At 46.1% G+C, this 20,544-nt stretch overlaps 2 protein-coding genes across 6 annotated transcripts in view; one reads left to right on the top strand and one right to left on the bottom strand.

Annotated features, from left to right (window-relative positions):
• The window catches only part of dac (dachshund family transcription factor), a 281,299-nt gene that overhangs the window by 124,439 nt on the left and 136,316 nt on the right, over positions 1-20,544 (bottom strand). The gene's annotated exons all lie outside the window — the stretch shown is intronic.
• Positions 1-20,544, top strand: part of LOC116432589 (uncharacterized) — a 316,706-nt gene that overhangs the window by 219,647 nt on the left and 76,515 nt on the right. Inside the window, exon 7 of one of the 3 annotated variants that reach the window (XR_012999342.1) lies at positions 12,118-12,788. The exons of the other annotated variants lie outside the window; for them this stretch is intronic. The gene's annotated coding sequence lies outside the window, so the exon portion shown is untranslated. Of the gene's footprint in view, positions 1-12,117; positions 12,789-20,544 lie in introns of those variants that run through there. 3 annotated transcript variants of the gene reach the window in all.

Here is a 20,544-nt window from a genome sequence, read left to right as displayed (position 1 = left end):
GTGAGTCTTTCGATATGCAAGGTTTTTCGTCCCGGTTCTCTCGAAAAATACAAGAACTGCGAAAAGCACAGGGTCGAAGGTTCCGCGCGAGTCTGAGCGACGATAAGTCTACCGATTCGACCAACCCCCCGTCGGTTCCGTTGAACGCCTCGATGCTCAGCCGGCAGGCAATACGCAAATAAACTCGCCGATCCCCCATCGTATACCCTCGACCTATCGGCCCCTCGCCTGGGCGCTAGGCTGCGTGGCCTGAGCAAGCTTCGGGAGGAGATCGAAGGAAAATATGCCGAACGAAGCGAAGTATAAAGAGAGAATCATCGGAAGAATATATGTTCTGAACACTGGAGTGTTCTTACTTGGAAGTAAGAAGGAAAGAAAATATCTAGGTAGTTGAGTAGCTGGGTACTTGAATTGCTAGGTGTCTTAGTGAGTAAGCACCTAGATAATTGGACACCTAAATAGTTGGGCAGCTAGATGGATAGTTGCTTAGATAGGTAGGCATCTTGATAACTAGGGACCTGAATCGCTAGGCGGCTAGGTAACTAGGCATCTAGATAACTAGGTATTTCGATAACTAGGCATCTAGATAACTAGGTATCTCGATAACTAGGCATCTAGATAACTACGTATCTATATAACTAGGTATCTCGATAACTAGGCATCTAGATAGCTAGGTACCTAGGTAGCTAAGCATCTAGATAGCTAGGTGCCTAGGTAGCTAGGCATCTATATAACTAGGGACCTAAATTGCTAGGCGCCTAGATATCTAAACATCTAGATAACCAGGAATCTAGATAACTAGGAACCCAAATAACTAAGCGTTTAGACAACTAGACATCTATGTAACCAGGTACCTAAGTAACTAAGCATCTACACAACTACGCACCCAAATTGCTAGGGCCTAGATAACTAGACGTCTACATAACTAGGCATCTACACATCTAATCACCTATATATCTAGACATCCATATACCCACACACTCATCCACCTACATAACTACAAAGCTAACACCTAAACAATAAAACAACTAAACACAAGAACAATTAAATCTTCAAACATTCACCCCTCACTATCCACCAAACTCAAAAACAGTTTCCACAATAACATCCTTCCCAACACTCCCATCAAAAAGAAAAAGAGAATTTACAGAGATGGTTTATCGAAGCAGACGAATATCTCTCGCGGCGAAATCTGGTTCTCCGCTGATAGAACGGGAACCCACCCCCGCGGTCTCATGTTTCTTGGGGGACGGGGCGCACGGGTGACGCGTGTGCGAAAATACACGCGTAAAAGGCCGCTTATCGGGTTTGCGCAAGAATAGGATTCGACGACGCTTCCGAAAGCCATAACCGAAACGGTAACTGCCACCCTCTGACTGATCGAACTTATTCTTTTCCTCCGTTACGCCGTGCCCCCGTGGCTCCCGTCTGTTCGCGCCGCACACCGACCGACTCCCGCCGATAATGCTTCCCCGAGCGAGACCGGAGAGGAGCGAGGACCACGCACACTATTTTTCTGGAAAATTGAATAGACAAAATCGAATATTTGCCTACTCAGCCGCCGAGGGAACCCACCCCCTCGCGCTCGCGGTATCTCGGGCCGGCAGCGCGCTCTCTGCTCGTGAAACTCGATCGGTTTTCGGGGCTGCGGATCGTCATTGGAACACGGGAATTTGTCGCAGATTTCGATTGATCAACTTGTTTATTAATTACTCTCTCATGCATCATTCTTTAATCTCTCTTTTATGTTATCAAGCTTCTTATAACATTTGCAAATCGATACTTTCGATAGGACAAGAATTCAATCTATTCATCGATCCCTATGAGAATTAACAATGTTATGACATTTCTTAGACCTTTAACCCTTAGCACTCCACATAGTTTTTTGATACGTCAGCAACTCCTAGCAATTTTGATGGTAGTCCTACTGAAAATTAACAATATTATAACATGTCTACCTTTAATTCCCTTCTCAGTACAAACTTCGTATATATAGATCTGATAATCTCAAGATAGTTGTCTTAAAATTCACTAAAATATTTAATATTACAACTAGCGCAATACTGGAGCCCACGGAGTTCGAAGGGTTAAAACTCCACAAGACAGGAACGTCGTTCCCCAGCTCTCGTATACCCAAAAATCGGAGTTTCCGCGACGAATGTCGACAGCCGGTTCCTCGAGTGCGTACGTGACGCGACAAGCCCCGCGGCGCGTTCGGCGGTCCTCCCGCGCGTCCCGTTGTCGAAAAACAATTACGCCCGGCAAAAATAGAGGGTGTCGCGCTTAATTACGCGCGCGGAAGCGGCGAAAACGCGGCGGCGCTCACCTTCGCGCTTTCTCATCAAGCTCCGCTTAATTTCTAACCCTTTCCGGCCCCTGTCGGAAGGGTCGGGCGAGGAACGCGCCCGGAGAGAGGAGAGTATATTAAGCGACACTCGGAATTACAAATAACAAATTGCAATTTGATTCCCCGCACGCTCGGCACTCGTACGGGCGGGCCGCCCGCGCCGAGGCCGAGGGCGCAATTTATCATTACCGCCCGACAATTTCGGTGACGGGCTTCCGATCCGCGATTCCGCTCCGGGGGACGAGTCCTGCGATGGAATCAAGACGTGAAAACAGTCCTTACGAACCATTAGAACTCGTGATCCTCGCTAATACACGGAACGCCGAGGAATTTCTTCGCGATCGAGGGTCTCGGGGAATTCATTTATGCCGTAAGCCTTTTATAGGAGTAGTTTTAATGACTCGTTTATTAGGAATGTGGTAATGAGGCTTTCAACGTCTGCACTGTGCTCGGAATGAGCTTAATGCTAGAGTTGCCGAGAGTTTAAACTGTTTTTGAAGTGTCTTTATGAAAATAAGCGTGAATTTATTGAGATTTTGATTGGATTATATTTTAGTTTGGGTGTTAGTTAATTAGATACTTCAGTTAATTTTCAAAGAGGTATTCGTATGTTTTCAGTAATCTCAGAAGACACATATGGGTAGTTCTAGTGTTAACTGAAGGAAATTGTTAGATTCGACGTTTTCATCGTGAGATTGCTGTTGAAGGAATTATTAACACTATTGTTACAACTTTTATGGGAATTGCATATTAATCGTATTAACACTAGAACTACCGTACCAGTCAAAATGACTGGTTTCGATTTCCTTGCTTCGCAGTTATTGATACTTTATTATATTGAAATAATTTCAAAAATAAATAGTTCCAGTTGAATACTATGACGAATATCCGAAGAAACTGAAAAAATTATTACAATTTTTATACGGATTACATGTCAACCATATTAAATGCTCGGTAGTTCTAATGTTAAGCCATCTTTAAAGAAAAAGTATTCTCGATAAAGTATTACAATATTAATATTACAACCTTCTGTTCCCAATTACACAAAACAATACCTTCGCAAATCACTGTTGAAATTAAAGTATTGACCATTATACCGTTTTTTGGAAAACCCCACATCCTTTGCAGTTATTGGTTAATTAGTTTGGCAGTTTTTTCCTTATTTTCCGTCTTGTAACCACCTACAACATCTCTTTATAAATATAACCATTACTCTAACATACTCTACATTTTTTTACTTCACATAACCCCTTAACAATCACAAATGATAAAAAGAGTCCTCCTCTAAAGGATCCCCGCCCCACAAATCGAATCAGCCCCATTCCATTCTAATTCCGAACGAGCCATAGGAATCCGCGAACGAATGAAAGCAGTGAACCCAAAAACCAAGATCACCGGATCAAGCCTCGGTAGTCACAGATGCGAATCAAACGCTATCGGCCGCGATCCGAGACGCAAGTAAGCGAGACACCCGCGAGAACCCCTGAAACGGAGGGACGGAAAGAAAGAAAGCAAGAAAGACAGAGACAGAGAGAGAATGAGAGAGAGTGACGTCGAAGGGGGTACAGGATAGGCGCGGAGAAAAGAGGGCTGGGCTAGGGTTGACGGGCGGGAGAGCGGAGCGGTTTATATGGCTAAAGGCGCATCCCCCGAGCCGTATCGATCGTTGACTTTAAAATTCAAAGAGACCGACAATAGCTTCCCTTTCCGCCGAGCCTCTGTACTACAATATCATATTCCGTTCCTTTCGTTTCATTGTCTGGTAAAGCCTGCGCTAATAATAAAAGATTGCTACCCTGGAAGCTATGCCTAGAGAAGGAGGAGGGAGCCTGCGCGTGGAACGCGCGAGGGAGACGACGCTCGCACGGGGGTGCCGCGGAACGGAGGAGGACGGACGCGAGAGAAGACGACGAGGCTGAAGCGAAAAGGAGAAACACGGGGGAAGGCGAGGGGGTGGGTTTGACTCGGAGTCTTCCCAACTTCGGTGCTACATCATCCAGATAGCCGGCCCATAATGCCTCCCGCTGAAAAGTTCGGCGAATTTCTGCGCGAATTTAATATTCCGCGCGCGGCCGGCCGCCCCTCCGCCTCCCTCTTTTGTTGCCGCGACGATTCCCGTTGTCGCGAGCCCTGTCCGCGTTAAGGGATTCGATTGTCTACGGCTGAGACTTGTTGACTGGCGTGTTTTCGAGGGACACTGAGAGTTTTGTGTTTGGATGGAGACTCGTTGGAGAGTGGAGGTGGATGTTTGGAATGCTCGTGTTTGGGGTAAATTGACGGATGGTTTGATTGGTGGAGAATTGGGGTGGGACGTGGTTTGTAATTCTGTTGTTTAAGTAATGACGTGGAGGTTTGTTTGGAGGTTTTTGTAGTTATGGGGAGATTGGGAAGGGTTAGTGTAGGTGGAAATGAAATGTGGATTTAGTGGTTTGTTACTGTTGAATTTCGAAGCTACTGTGAATAAAGATTGATGATTCGTGGGGTTGTTTCTAGTTTCTTATTTCGATAGGTAAAAGGTAGTGATAGTATTTATGTTTGATGGATTGACGAATCGAAGATGAAATATTTAACTATAATATTAATTAAACTATAATACTATAATAATATATTATAACAATTATGAAACTACGATAATATACTATAGTTTCATAGATTGTCAGTTCACGGAGGATGAAATATTTAACTATCGAGTAATCATTTTTAATTTATTCAATATTAAACTATAATACTATAATAATATACTATAAAATTTATGAAACTATAATAATATACTATAGTTTCATAGATTATCTGTTCACGAAGGATGAAATATTGAAACTATCGAGTGATCGTATTCAATTTATTCGATATTAATCTATAATACTATAATAATATACTATAACAATTATGAAACTACGATAATATACTATAGTTTCATAGATTGACTCCTCACGAAGGATGAAATATTTAGACTATCGAGTGACCGTATTCAATTTATTCGATATTAATCTATAACACAATAATATACGACAGCAATTACAATACTATAACGTAATACACAAACCACAAAACGTACCAAAAATCAAAGACACCAAGTTATTCCAACACGAACCGAGTTACCTCGATGATTACAAGGATCGGTTGCACAGAATTAAGATTTCCCTCGCTTGTCATTCGCAGTGCCGTCCCTCCTTGCCATTCCTCGTCGTTCACCGAAGAAGATGGCGAAGGAAAAGCGGGCCGAGGAGACCGCGTTCGAATTACACACGTAACAGGAACCCGGAGAAAGATATTTGGCAAGGGGGACGGGGCGAGCGCGGAATCAAAGGGGACGCAACAATGGACGATCATATTAAATCATAAATGTAAACGAAGATGGCAACCGTGGGGGAGGCAGGGCGAGAGCGCAGTCCGATAATGAAAGTTCCCGGATCCTCGAGCGGAGCCACAAAGGCACGCGAGCAATAACCGGCGCGCTCTTACGCCTACGATTTATCGGCCGCGATCCTCTTTTTTATCAGTGGACAGCGTCCCGCTGTTTCTGCGAGGCATCCGAGAATGCTCTTCTTTTTCCGAGGAAATTAACCGTTTAGTGCCAGTATCTTTCCAAAAACCCGGTCAATAAATATTAATTAATAATTAATAACTGGTACTGGAAGATTCAGTTTGGTTTTGTAGGTAGTAGATGGAAATGGAAAAGAGAAGGGAAGTTGAAGGTAGAAAAATGTTAATTAATAATAATTAATAATTGGTACTGGAAGACTCAGTTTGGTTTAGCAAGCAGTAGATGGAAATGGAAAAGAGACGGAAAGTTGAAGGTGTAGAAATCTCAAATTTTAATTCGAGATTACGGAGATCGATAGCGAAGATTGATAATATTCAGAACCTTGATTAGATTATTAGAAATTTAAGATTCATTGTAACAAAGATATGCTAGTACGCTAGAAAATAGTATGATAAAGACGTTCTCCCTAATTATTTGTCTCTGAATATTTTTCATTGTATCTTTTCCAACGTTTGAAGCGTCTAAAAGTGTCTTTCTAGTGCGATTTTCGAGCGAAACTGAAACAAACTGGAGCACACCGAAGCAACAACCCTTCCGTCACTTGTACGGGTCCGTGCTCGTTCTCTCCAGAGTTAATTCAACGAGTCCACGCTCTCCAAGTATCCAGAGGATGCGGTGTATCCTTTGGACGGATGGTTGACATCGAGGCGTGCAACGCGATCTCGCGACGGCCGCGCACCTGAGCCGAGATTAAACGTTTCGAGGGATACGAAATGAAATATTTAGCGATCCACGGGGTTCAAACGGAACCCTCCCCCACCGCGGACTCCCTTTGTCGGCGGCCTGCACCCGTCGAATCGGTCTGGAATGCGCCTAACCCCTTGTCACCGCGTTTCCTCGCCGCCCGACTCCTCTCGTATCGACTCTTTTCCCCGTTACAGCTCGATCGCGGCTCGTAATTGCTTATGGAAGAGGAAAGCGGGAGGCCAGGTGTCCGTTTCACGGTGAAATTGTTGTCTTTCCGCCCGGGGATCGCTCGTCGCGAGCGAAACACGCGCTGACGATTCTGTCAGTTACCTCGAATAATCGACACGCGTGAGTTTCTGCTTGTGAGAAATACTCTTTAGAGCAACGGAGCGTAGTGTTCTCTATATAACGAGCAGAAGACATCATATACTACTCGTTGATCCCGGTGAAAACTCGATAATTAAACAAACAATCGTTAGACGAAGGAAATATCCATGAAAAGTCGGGAATTTTCAATAATCGACACGCGTGAGCTTCTGCTTGTGAGAAATACTCTTTAGAGCAACGGAACGTAGTATTCTCTATACAACGAGCAGAAGACATCATATACTACTCGTTGATCACGATTAAAACTCGATAATTAAACAAACAATCGTTAGACGAAGGAAACATCCATGAGAAGTCGGGAATTTTCAAGAGCTACGATTTTAGAACTTCGTTATTGTTTCGGTAGAGCGTTTAGTAGCTTCACTCGCAAATGGAGATCCGGGAAATAAAGATAAAACGTGAGGGAACAACAGGGGAGGGAAGAAAAAGGAAAAGAAAGCGCGAGTCAGCGTGGAGCGCGGATCAAGTCGTGTGAAAATTTGCACGATAGGCGGCGGTGGCGCGGTTAGATCGATCGGGTGAGTGTTTCAACCGAGGAACGGGGCGGAGGCGGGCCTGAATGGACCGGATTGAAACGTCGACGGGGTGAATGGCGGTTTGAAAGAAATACATTAGCGCAATGTGAAGGGTTACTTGAAAATAAACTGGAATAACCGAACGGGCCCGCGTATCCCGGACGCGCCGGGTGCTCGATCATTCCTTCAATGCGGAACACCGCGCGCCCCGCCACGCTTCCGCCGACTTTCCTTTCAGCCGGGCAGATTTTCCGCCGCGGAAAATTCGGGTTCTCGTTCCCTCGCGATGCTGTGCTTTCTCCGAACATTCTCGTGGAGGTGCTGGGTTCCTTTGAGATTTTATCAGTTTATCGTTTATCAGATGTAACTCGTCGAATTGTTAATCTTTCACTCGACTGGAGAATTGAGTTTACTGCGAACTGGTTTTTCAAAGGTTTCAGCTGCTTTATTGTGGAGCAACAGACGTTTAGGAGAAGTTAGAGGGTTGTTATTTAAATGATTGATAAGTGGATTGATAATCTCTATGAAGTTGAGTTTCTAATGTTTCAAGAATAAGACTCGATATCCAAAAAGTACAACGCACTCTAAAATTGACTAATTTATACTATATACAACACCGATCTTCCTATAATACAATATCTAGACCATCAGCAAAACATCTCTACTCCACAAATCATTTCCTCGCAACTTCTCGAAGTTTCTCACTAGAAATATTCAACATTTGTTCCCAATATAAACACGATTCTTTGAAACTAGCTCGAAGAGAAATCAAAAGTGCATTAACCCTTCACTCACTCTTCAAAGTACACAAAGCTAGCAACATGAAGGCAAATTATACATCGAATGCTTAAACAATATAAATAAAGGAAACTATACTGATCTCTTGCTATTCGAGTAACTAAATCATTCGTTTGCAACGTAGTATTCCAAACATGAACATCTCATCTCGCCAATATGTCGACGTTCCTCCGCAAAGGGTTGAGGAATAAATTTTATCCCAATACAAAGTTCACAAAGTAAGGAAATTACACAAAGTTCATTAAACATCAGATTCGAAACTTCCACTGCGTCAAATCAGGTTTGTAACTGAGTCACCGAGTGCAAAGGTTAAAACATCTGAAACTCCCACGTGCAAGACCGATCACGAAACAATTCAGTCTCGCATTTCCATCGGCTAGTCGGAAGTGTCCGAGGCGTGCACATCAAGAAAATCTTGGAGAGGGTGGCGGAGGGGGAGCAGGAGGCGGGCAGAAGTGGGCCGGTAACGGTCACCAAGCAGGTGCATTATTCCAGCGAATGGTTTACGAGAATTTTATTGTCGGCCCCCGGTGTTCAGCGGTCGTATTTAAGGTTTTATCCGGACGCCGGCTCCGTTTCGCCCCGCGCCGCCCCGCGTCGCGCCACGCCGCGCCGCGGAAGGGGTTACGATTTTATTTTTCGAGCGCGGTTAAAAGGGCTGCGCGCGTACCGGCCCCAGTTCGGGATCGTTTCATAAAAGTCGTCTGGCACCATTCGTTCCCGTAGATTATTGCCGGCCGAGCGCGAGCCGGCACCGACGTATCATTTTATTTATTATTTCACCGTGAGACGCGCGTCCTCCTCGTTCGACAAAGGATTAAGGCGGACTCGCATAAAGAACGGGCCCTGCCTCGTTTCGCGTCGCGCCGCGTCGCCTTCTGCCGGGCACCGCGGAGACCTCGGCCGGTCGTTCTCCTACGCTCCCGCCTTAATTAACGCACGGACGACCGGCTGTCACCTCTCCACCGAATCGCCAATCCGTCGAGAGTATTCGCTCGGCGAAATTGTTGCGGCACCTGCGATCTCGATACGCGATGTCTTTGAACTTTGATAATCGTCGATAGGTTTGTCGACGATTAACCCTTTGCTGAGCTCTTTTCGCGGTTTGTTTTATAGAATTCTGTGTTGCAACCCTTTGCACTTGGAAGGCGACTCTTAGACAGTTGGTTCGACACGGTGAAACTATGAAATCTGATATTTAACCCCTTGCACTCGAAAGTTTTTCACTGGAAATATTTAACATTTTTCAACGAGATACAGGCGACACTGTTTGAAACTAATTTTATGATAATTCACAGATAAATCAAGCGACAAAGCTATTTTATTTCAATATTCCCTATAGCAATACGAAGTTTCATTTAAAATACTAAATATTCAATTTTATAGTTTTGCTGTATCAAATCAAGTGGCGACTGAGAGTCACCTCTCGAGTGCAAAGGGTTAATGTTGAACTTTGCATAATGCCTCGGTACGTGAAACACTGGAATGAAACAGCTTTGTTCCTCAATGTACTGGTGATTTCTCTTCGAATTAGTCTCCAAGAACATCGTCTTCGCCTCGTAAAGAAATGTTAAATATTTCTAGTAAAAAACATCCGAGTGCAAAGGGTTAATAGTAGCGATATACGGGTGGAACTAGGGTAGACTGGTTCTAGCTGAACGAATGAGTAGAAAGTGTAATGTAAAACTTTGCTGTTGGGCGCGTCATTCGTGAGATATGTTCGATTGTTGAACGGTAGATTGTGTCTGTGTATGACTGGATAATTCTACTTCTAGCGCTCGCGTCGTTCGAAGTTTAACCAAGGTGTTCTACCAGGAACTTCAATCTACACTTTCTCTATATTCCTTACTGCCTGAGTGGCAGCGCGGTCGCGCCTCGCTACACTGTCAAACAGTGTCAGCCTATTCGTAGAACGAAATGAAGTTTGTCTATCCTAATTATTTTCATTCCTGTTACCAGCTTGGAAATAAACGAAAACTAATTAACCACCAATCTCAACAGTCAACTGCTTAACCACCAATCTCAACAAAGTCTAGAAAATCTCGACTCCCCCATCCTCCTCCCACCCTCGATTCCAATGTCCCCGGAAGCCTCGACAAACCGTAATCCGAACTCGAAACCCAAAGAACGATCTCCGCAGAACAATCGATTCATCAATTCGTACTCAGCGCGTCGGGGAGCAAATCGAGTTCCAGCGTAACAGGAATTCGTGACACGGGAGCGGCGAGATTAAGGCGCCCCATGGCCGCGCGTGATCGCGTAACGTCTCCGCGCGAGGGAAAAACTGTCGGTGGCTGGGCGTTTAGGTGGGAGGGGGCAGCAGCTGCGACATCGCGAAATTACGAGGTGCCGTTGGAAGTAGTCGGTAGTCGGTCCTCGGAGAGGAAGCGTTGACAAATGACGGAGGCAACTTTTATTATTTTAGATGTCGGCCCATCAGACCCGCCGCCCGGTTACGACTCCGCGAACCGCGCCGGCGACGCCGCACGACGGCCGGGATGTGTTTTACATACATTTCGCGGCGGGGCGAGGACGCGCGCCCCTTGACAAATGGCCCGGGGGTTTTATTAGAGCAACTTTTTAAGCTACTCCCCCGGGCGAAGACGCGCGGCTTACGAGAAATAAAGATAAACCCGGCGCAACCCCCGCTCGCGCGCTTGCCGAGCGTCGTCGAGCCGGCTCGATCTCGTTCGCTTGTTCCTCGAGCGGCAGGAACGGTCCCTCTGCGACGAGAATCCGGGATGGCTCGAGCAATCGACGCGCTGGGGGTAATATCGCGATTTCTTTTAGAGTGGGCTTTGGTCGTTTAGACGCAACGACAGTTTTGTACGTTTGCTGATTGGTTTGTGGTTGATTGGTTGTGGTTTGGGGTTGTAGGTGGATTTTGGGAATTGGGTTTGTGGGGTATGTTTGATGGTTGTTTTATAGATATGGGTTTAATGGAGGATAGATATGTTCCAAACCTAATCAAACCTCTCCAGACTGTCTCAAACCTTCCCAGAAGATTCTCAGACCTCTCAAATCTTCTCAAACATTCTCAAACCTTCCCAAAAGATTCTCAAATATTCTCAAACCTTCCCAGAAGATTCTCTGACCTTCCAAATCTTCTCCAATAATTCTCAAACCTTCCCAGAAGATTCTCAGACCTTCCAAGTCTTCTCAAACAATACTCAAACATTCCCAGAAGATTCTCAGACTTCCCAAATCATCTCCAATAATTCTCAAACCTTCCCAGAAGATTCTCAGACATTCCCAAACCTTCTCAAACGATTCTCAAACCTTCCCAAACCTTCCCAGGAGATTCTTAGACCTCCCAAATCTTCTTCAAAAATTCTCAAACTTCCCAAAACGTCAGACACTTCTCAAACCTTCCGGAACCTCAAACGATTCCAGATCATCCTCCCAGAATCCCAAGCTCCAAGTGCCCCAAACGAACCCAACAATCCACCCACGATCCAACATTCCCAGTTCCGCGGCGTAGTCGCGAAGAACCGAAGAAACAGATACAGAAAGTGAAAAAGAAAGAGGGGCGAGGCAGTCGAACGCGCACGTTTCGCCGGGGAACATATTTACGCGGGCGATGACAAATGGTTTTTAGCGGCCGCTCGGTGGTGTGGGTGGCTGGGATAGCAGAAGTTCGGGACACCCGCTGCACTCCCTCGCCTAGCGGGCGAGCGAGCGAGCGAGCGAGCGAACGACTGCCGACGCCGGCGTCAGCGACGCGGGGCGGAGCGGGACGACGGAACGAAAGTGGTTCGCAGATGCGCCGTGACTGATGGTCCCTACTTCCAGATGTACTATATACCGCGGGGTACTTTTATCGGCGCTTGTTTGTTCAGCGAGTTTCGAAATACCAGTGGCAACGTGCCGTCGCTTTGGATCACGGATAGCGGCCGTTAGCCGGAGCAAGATGGAACACCGGCGGCGGCGGCGGCGGCGGCGGCGAGGGCTCGCTCGCGCGGGGGAGCAAGGAAAACGAAGCGACTGCAATTACCGCCGACAAGGCTGCTGGAACGGGGACGAACGGAAAAAATGATCGTTGTATCAACGGCGATACGCACGTGTGTTTACCGTCGGCGAGAACGCGAGAACGTCCCGCGTTATTTGTACTTACGGGTAATGAGCGTTCTATAGTTTCACCGCGTTCCGCGGAATTCCGCTTTTCTACGGGCGATGCTGAGTTATTCGAGTTCAACGTGTTGAGTACGACGGGGTCGCCGAGTGAATTACTGTGGTTCAATTGAACGATGGTTTGGAGACATTTGTATGGTGTTAGTAACGATATAATGCGGCGTTGAGCTAGAATATCCATTACGCAATTCTAGAGAATGGTTCAATATTATATTTTATTTTGTACTTTTCGTTGATGTAATCGGCATTTAACCCTTTGCACCACGTGATTCGATACAACAAAACTATGAAGTTGAATATTTAATATTTCAAATTAAAGTTCTCTTGGCTACGTGAAATATTCAAATAAAACACCTCTGCTTAATTCATCTATGAATCATCGTTGAATTAGTTTCAAACAATACGACCTATATCTCGTCAGAAAATTTTGAATATTTCCATTGAGAAACTTTCGAGTAAAGGGTTAACACTCTTGGAAGATTGTAGACACCGTTTTGGAGAGTTTTCTATTAACTTCCAACGGTTGGCAATCGTTTTACAGTTAATCCTTTCCATATGTTACCCTAAATGACGATTACGATATTATCAAGTCGTTCGAATTCGTTTGCCATCGTGAAGAATTTCGTTGCCGACTGTACATGTCGCGGAGTCCGCGCGTTGGGGCTTTCGTCGCGCGATGATGGACGTCTATCACGTGAGACAACGTTCCAGGCGTCCGGGATCCTCGTGGATGGACGAGATTGTCTTCCGTACGCGCTGCCGGTCGTCCCGTGAATCATTCCGGCGGCACAAGAAGAAACAGCTGATAAATTTTGGGAGAATATCGGTGGAAATAGAATCCTCCCTTCGGCGAGGGCGGCGAATCGCGGGGAGAAGATTCGGCGATATATAAATGGTCCAGGATAAGAATAAGATCATCGAGGGGCGGAAAGGGGGTGGGCTGGAATAACGCGGAGCGAATGGGAGTAATTAAGTGCCTACTCGGACGCCGTGGTCGCACGGACGTTAAATTTCGACGTTTATGTATTGTTTGTTTTAATTGCAAGCGCGCCCGTGTATACAAACGTGTGACGCTCGCCGTGGAAACGATCGTGTGAACACGGATTTAAGTGGGAATGGAAGCGAGACGTGGATTATCGGGATTCGAGGCGGAGAATTCGGAGACGCGGGAGAATCGTGAATGACTATGGGAATTGGAAGTATTGCTATAGACATAACAGTGTTTCTACTTTTGGAATTTCGACTTGAAGATATATATTTTATTTATTAGACGGAGAATTCGGAGACGCGGAAGAATCGTGAATAAATATGGGAGATCTCGGTAATGGAAGATCTCTTTAATAGATAAATATATAGAATAAATAATTCTATCGATTTCCCAGCAAATATTTCACAAATCATCCCAACGATTCCGACCCCTTTTTGATTGCCCCATTTCCGATGAAATAAATTCGAGGAGCAAATACGGCGATCTTTTCAATCAACAGCCATTATTATCGAAGATCCGCTCTGATTTCCCGGGGAAGAATAATTCACAGGTTGTTTTGATAATTTCAACTCTGCGCCGACGAGATAAACCGTGAGAATTCACATTTCCAACGGATAAACGTTATCGTCGAAGCAAATTTCAAATGGGAAAAATGAAACTGAGAAATGGAATTCTCCCATAGAAACCCCTAAAGTACATCTATTAACCCTTTGAACTCTGTAGGTTCCAATACTGCACCAGTTATTAAATATTTTAACGAATCTTAAAGAAACTACCCTTAAATTATTAGATTCTCCACACATCTAAATTTTGTACTAAGGAAAATAGATCGAAGAAATGTTATAGCATTCACTTTCGCTAGGAATACTATAGAAATTGCAGTTGCCGATTACAAAACAACCTGAAATGTTAAGGGTTAAGATCTCCATTAAACTAAAATCGAGTTTCCCCAACGATTCCTCCGAAAATCACCTATCATCTTCTCAACGATCATAAAAATAAGAGATCAGAAACTGTTTACCATTCGGCGAACCGAGGCAATTCCCCGAAAAACGGTGCACGCATCGAAAAACCGATCTCCGCAGACAAATCGCATCTTCCCGGCGCAAAAAGCGGGAAATCCACGGGAAGAAGGGTGGACAGGCGAGAGCGAGGCCAGTAGCGGAAGGGTTTCTCGTCGAGTGAGCGCAAGTGGGGGGTGGTTCGAAAGTGGATCGCCGGATTTCGGAGGCGATCAATTAATAAGAGGAGAGAGCGAGGCGGGATCGGCCACTTTTCATCGTCGAAGGGAAGCAGCGAGCGAGCGGGCGGCCGGTCGCGCCCACGCGTTGCTATGTAAATTGAAGAGGTTACACGGTTTTACATATTTCAACAGATCCGCGGGGGCGCGGGAAGACGCGGGAAAAGCGGCCGTGGCAGGGCGGGCGGCGGCGGAGTGGAGTGGGCCCGGTGGCCACTCGAAAACCGCGGGCGAAGCGTTTTGTCGAGTGTTTTATGGAAAGCTTTAGAATTGTAGATTTCCTCTCTCTCCGGGGCGCGCGCGCTCTCCGCGGCCGGATTTATGGTGTCCGCTTGTGCCCGCGCGTCTGCTACTTTCAGCTACTCGATAATATAAACGTATATTATTTAAATCCGTGAAAATTCCCGTCGCCGACCGCCGCGCCGCGCCGGGACACCGGTTTTTTCTCCTCCGCCGTGGCCCGTTTCCCGCATATAATTCGCGTCAGACACACTTTAGACCGATGATCAATGGACCGAGGGGTTGACCGATCGACGGAGCAGGCGTCTCGAGGGGCGGCGAGTACCGTTTGCTATTGGATTTCAATTGGGAAACGATTACTCCCCTCGGATTGACCGTTACGGCTCGTTTGTCATCGACGTTTCCGCGACTGCGTTCTCCGTGCACGCGTTTATTGTTCGCCGGCCATTCGGCGATCGGTGGATGAAAAAAAGTTGAAACGGCACCCTCGGTACGTGACATCTTGGTAGGTTTCGGTGGACGATGGAATCGCTCGGCGGGATTTCGGACGCGCCGGGGACGTTTATTTGCCGGAGGAACGATCCCCGATCCGAGCGCACCCTTCGACGCGCGCGGAGGCGGAAGGTGAGCCACGCGAAACCACCGACCGGACGGACACTGCAAATATTAGTTCATTACCAAAAGTGCCGGCCGAGAGCGGACCTGCGAAACGGCAACGCCGCGGAACCGCAGGAACGTTCGTCCGCGGTTTATTTAATGACACCCTGCCCGCTGCTTTTCAATTAACCGGCCCTCGGAATCTCCGCGGACGCAACCCCCGGGTTACGCTCGCGTACCTTTCCGCCACCCTCTTCGCGCGATTCTCAGCTGGAATTTTGAAACTGCTGAGTTTCTTCTCATTCAGAATTTTATTAGATTCTTCGTTTGGAACTGATCTATTCACTTATCGAGTATTTCTAGTATCGCGTAGGAGTTCTTCACTCATCCCCTGTCACTGACCAGCGATTGCGAAAATAATTCAAATCCTCAAATTCTCAGCTGGAATTTTAAAACTGCTTTGTTTCTTCTTATTCAGAATTTCATTAGATTCTCCGTTTGGAACTGATTTATTCACCTCTCGAGTATTTCTAGAACTATCTAGGAATTCGTCACTCATCCCCTGTCAGTGACCAGCGATTGCAAAACTAATTCAAATCCTCAGATCAGCAGATAAATCTGACTCCACGCAACGCTCAAAAAGTTGCATAAAACCGCAGTAAATCTTGTTCAATCTTGTACTGCCTAATCTCGCGGGGATCTTGACACGCTACAGCGTTCCGTAGTCTAGTCACGTTAATAAAACCCCGCGATCTATCGCATCGCTCGCAGCAGCATCGCAAGCATCGCTGCGAGCGATGTGTTCGAGTCTCCCATAGTTCCACGCACGCGTTGCACTCGGGCGAAACGTGGAAAACGCTCGAACACGTCGCTTCTTTGCATCGCAGCGTGTTCCGACGTGCACTGCGTTCTTCGGAGTGCACTGGAAGCTCGCGGGATTGTTCGACTGTCGAATCGCCGTGACGTATCCGATCGACCGGAAGTGTTCGGCCGAAAATCGCATGCCCCGCGATCGTAAATAAGAGAGCGGATCCACGCGTAGAAGGTCCGGGGCTGCGTGCGGGCTGTCGTGTCGTGGCGTGCGTGCACGAGGGCGAAAGGAGAGAGAGAAGCCCCGCTACGTAATATACTGGCGTGCGCGCACCGCCGAAGGGAGACCATTTAATAACAATATATCTTGCCCGTCGCGGAGAGACTGCACGGAGGAGCCGCGCCGGGAATAAGGAGGACGAAGGGCGACGCCGAGCGAGCAGATATTTTACCATTAGAATCGGCGTTTCCTCGGATTAACGCGGCCGCGGGGGATGACGCGACTCCTCGCGCCTGGAACCGCTCCGAAAGGAAGCTCGCTTACACTGGGAACTTTCTGTGTAATCGGTTCAACGTACCTCGAGTATAAAGTGAAATCGACGTTGATGGGTTACATACTTTTACTTAGCTGGTTTTCGGAATTTTTAAGTGACAATCTTTGGAGCTAACGGGAAAACGCGAGGTAAGGTGAATCTGTGTTAACAGATTCTATACATTTCATATTCCAACGTTGAGTTTTTAGATAGAACTGTCTACTAGTTGGTTAGAATATGTAGGGACTGTGTCAATCGTGTTTGTTCAAGGTTGTGTTAAATGTGGAAGTACGCGTGTAATTTATATTAATCTATTACAGATCTACTGAGAATTACATAAAAATGATAATTAAATAGTAGGCTTGAAACTGCCAAACCCTAGAATGTATACAAAAGTGCAATCAATAGAGACTACACGAGAAAGCTACAATAAGAATAGACAAGCAAGGAGGACCGAGTTTCCTATACAAATATCCCGCGTGAAGCGAACGCGCGAAGGAACCCGCAGCAAAAATAAAGGAGATTTGTAACGAGACAGCTTCTCTCGTCGCGAGGACAAATTGGAAGCGCGCCGATCCCCGAGAGCTCGTTAGTCGCGGGGCTCTCGATATCTCCCACGAAAACGATCGCGGCGAGGAAATGACCGTTCGCGGAGGAACTTAACGAGACGCGTCGTCGTCTAGCCAAGAACGAAGAAAAAAAATAAGAGAGAGAAGGAGGAAAGAACGAAGGAAAAAACGGGGTACAAAAGGCGGTCGACGTAGACCGGAAGGGAAAACAAGGTGGTTGACAATTTCACGGTACATTAGCGGGCGGTGGGTGGGTCCGTTGGTGTCGCGCACGCCGCGACTAATTATGTTTTTAATTAATCATCGTTCCGCGGGCCAAAGTTTACTCGGCCATGCTCGTTACCGGCGCGACGGTCACCGTTAATAACGCTGTCCGTCGAACGAGGGCCGAGCACCGCCCCGTTGCGACGCGCGAGACACGCTTCTTCCTCGTTATCCGGCCGGAGACTATCGAAATAATCTTTACGCGCGCCGCAAATGACCCGGAAAGCTGCGCGCCGCCTAAAAATACGTCTTCATAGAGCCACGGCGCGACGGTGTCCGGGCGGGAGACGCTTTTTCGGCGGTTTCCGATCGAAAAAGTTCGACGCTCGTTAACGGGAACGTTAACACGCTGATTACCATGGGAATCTCGAGCGTTTCGGTTATTCTCTTGTGCCGGAGATTAATGGTTTTATAAATAATCGGAGGTTGTCGGGCATTAACGTTCACCGCGAGCAGAGATTCTTCCGATGGCTGTTTCTGCGGTTGCATTGTATTCGGGATAATGTCTTTGTTGAATGCTGGTGAACTTTAGAAAGACTGTTTACACCTTGTGCATGTTGCAATTTTAAATGTGATTAATTAGATGTGATGTATACATGTTCTTTCCTTGTGATTAGGATTTTAACACTAGAACTAGGATTTAATACGATTAATATGCAATTCCTATAAAAATTGTGACGATAGATTATTCTCAGTTTCTTCAGACATTCATTATAGTACTGAAACTATTCATTTTCAAAATCATTGTGAATATTTATTGCTTCCAAGATATCAATAATTGCTAAAAAAATCGAAACCAGTTTTGACTGGTACTAGTTCTGGTGTTAATGCGATTAATATGCAATTCCTATAAAAACTGTAACAATAAATTATCCTCAGTTTCTTCAGACACTCATTATAGTACTCAAATGAAACTATTAATTTTCAAAATCATTCCAAATATTCAATGCTTCATACTTCTTAACAAATCTACCGAGCTGAATCTACTTTCCGAAATTCCTCTACAAAAGGAAAGGAGAATCTGTCATCAAAAAGAAATAAAACAAACATCTGTCACCTTTTTAACCGTCTGGTAGTTTTACTGTTACAGGTGCAAATGTTTATCCTGAAAAGTTTTCGGTACTCCGAAGGATCCTCATCAGCGAGGAATGTATCGTCGAACCAACAAATCACGTCGCGAGCGCGTGGCCGCGCGGACAGTGGAGGCGCCGGGCGATTCGATAAATAATTCGACGATCGAATTAATGAAATAAACGTCCGCGGCGACGATTCACGGTGATGGCTCCTTCGCGAGACGGCACCCTGTCGAGAATGCCGCGGAGAGGAGCGGACGGGCCGAGTTTACGATTTCGACGATTTATCGCGCACGGGGAGCGGTTAACGGCGCCGCGCGCGTTCGTTCGCTCGTCCGTTGGATTTCCCGCTTAACGAGGTCCCAGTTCCAGCCTGCTAATTGCACGCCAGGTTCCCGATTCCACTGGACTTCGGAAAATACGTCCTTGATCCCTGAACTCCGAGTTTCCTTCGAAAATCGGACCGTTCGAGTCGGTTGATCGTATCGTGATCGAGGCATCACCGCGGGAAAGGAATGTTTCGACTGGTTTCTTCGATAGGAAATTTCGCACTTGTTTATAATATTGCAGGGTAATTAACGAAGTAACACTCGGTTTATAGAATTAAGTTTGTAGAATTAATCAGAGCTACGCGAAGTTTAACGAGATAGACAACCTTCGAGTCGAAGGAGTCGAGATTGAAAGTATTAGAAAAATTCGGTCGAAATTATGGAATGCCATCTTCGAACGTCACTCATTTAATTGCTCCAAGTAGTCGGCAACTCCAATTGCTTTAGATACATGCAAGTTAGGTAACCTATACGATCGTTCGATAGTGGCTAACGACTGGTCAACGTTAAATCATCGGAGATCGATCAATCCGTGCTTTACATTCGAGAATCCGGTCTTCCAGGAATGTTTCTCCGAAGGAGAGCGAATAGGAGTAATCGGTTGTACGAGGGTTCGATCCCGATCGATCAAGGAACCGCTCGATTCCAGTGGATGCACACGGGGACCAATTTGTTAGAACGGCTGGGTCGTAGGATCGTGGCGTAACCGGCCGGCCCATCGTCGTGATCGGGCCCGTATCGTTTCGCAACAGGGTCATTAGGTTGGTCCATTTTCGGGTCAGGACGTTTGGCACGAGCGGCCGATTCGGGGAACGGACCCGACGTGTTCGTCGTGCGACGGACGCCGACGTGTCGCGCGGAGTCTAGACGGCCCGACCTATTCCCCTGTGAGATTTTCGCGTCACGCGAGCGGGGATTCCGGGTTCCTTGAAGCCGCTTCATGGAGGATCACGATGACGAATGAAATAATGTGGTGTTAAATTGTCAGTTGAATTTGGAGTATGGTGTGGTTTGATTTCGATTGGTGGTGACGGGTGAGAATGATGGAATGGTGAGTGGTGGATGTTAGGAATGTTGAATGATGGAATAGTGAGTGTTGAATGTTGAAATAATGAATGTTAGGATGTTCAATGCTGAATGTTGAATGTTAGGAATGTTGAGTGATGGAATAGTGAATGTTGAATGCTGAAATAATGAATGTTGGGGTGTTGAATGTTGAAATAATGAATGTTGGATGTTAGGAATGTTGAATAATGGAATAATGAATGTTGAATTTTGGAATGTTGAATGATGGAATAGTGAATGTTGAATATTGAATGTTGAATTCTTTTAATTCTGCAGGAATTATTTCCAGCGTTATTTGAGTGCAATATTCAAAGGAACAACGATGAATTATCAAACGAATTAATTAATCATTCATTCGAATACTCCAAGAGTTCACCAATTTATTCTACCAACCTTCTAATCATAACCTGTTCCAATCGAAGACGAT

The sequence above is a fragment of the Nomia melanderi genome, chromosome 9 (genome assembly GCF_051020985.1).
Source record: "Nomia melanderi isolate GNS246 chromosome 9, iyNomMela1, whole genome shotgun sequence".
NCBI lineage: Eukaryota > Metazoa > Arthropoda > Insecta > Hymenoptera > Halictidae > Nomia > Nomia melanderi.
Note: the sequence above shows the minus strand (reverse complement) of the source record. Positions and strands in the feature narration are given on the sequence as shown.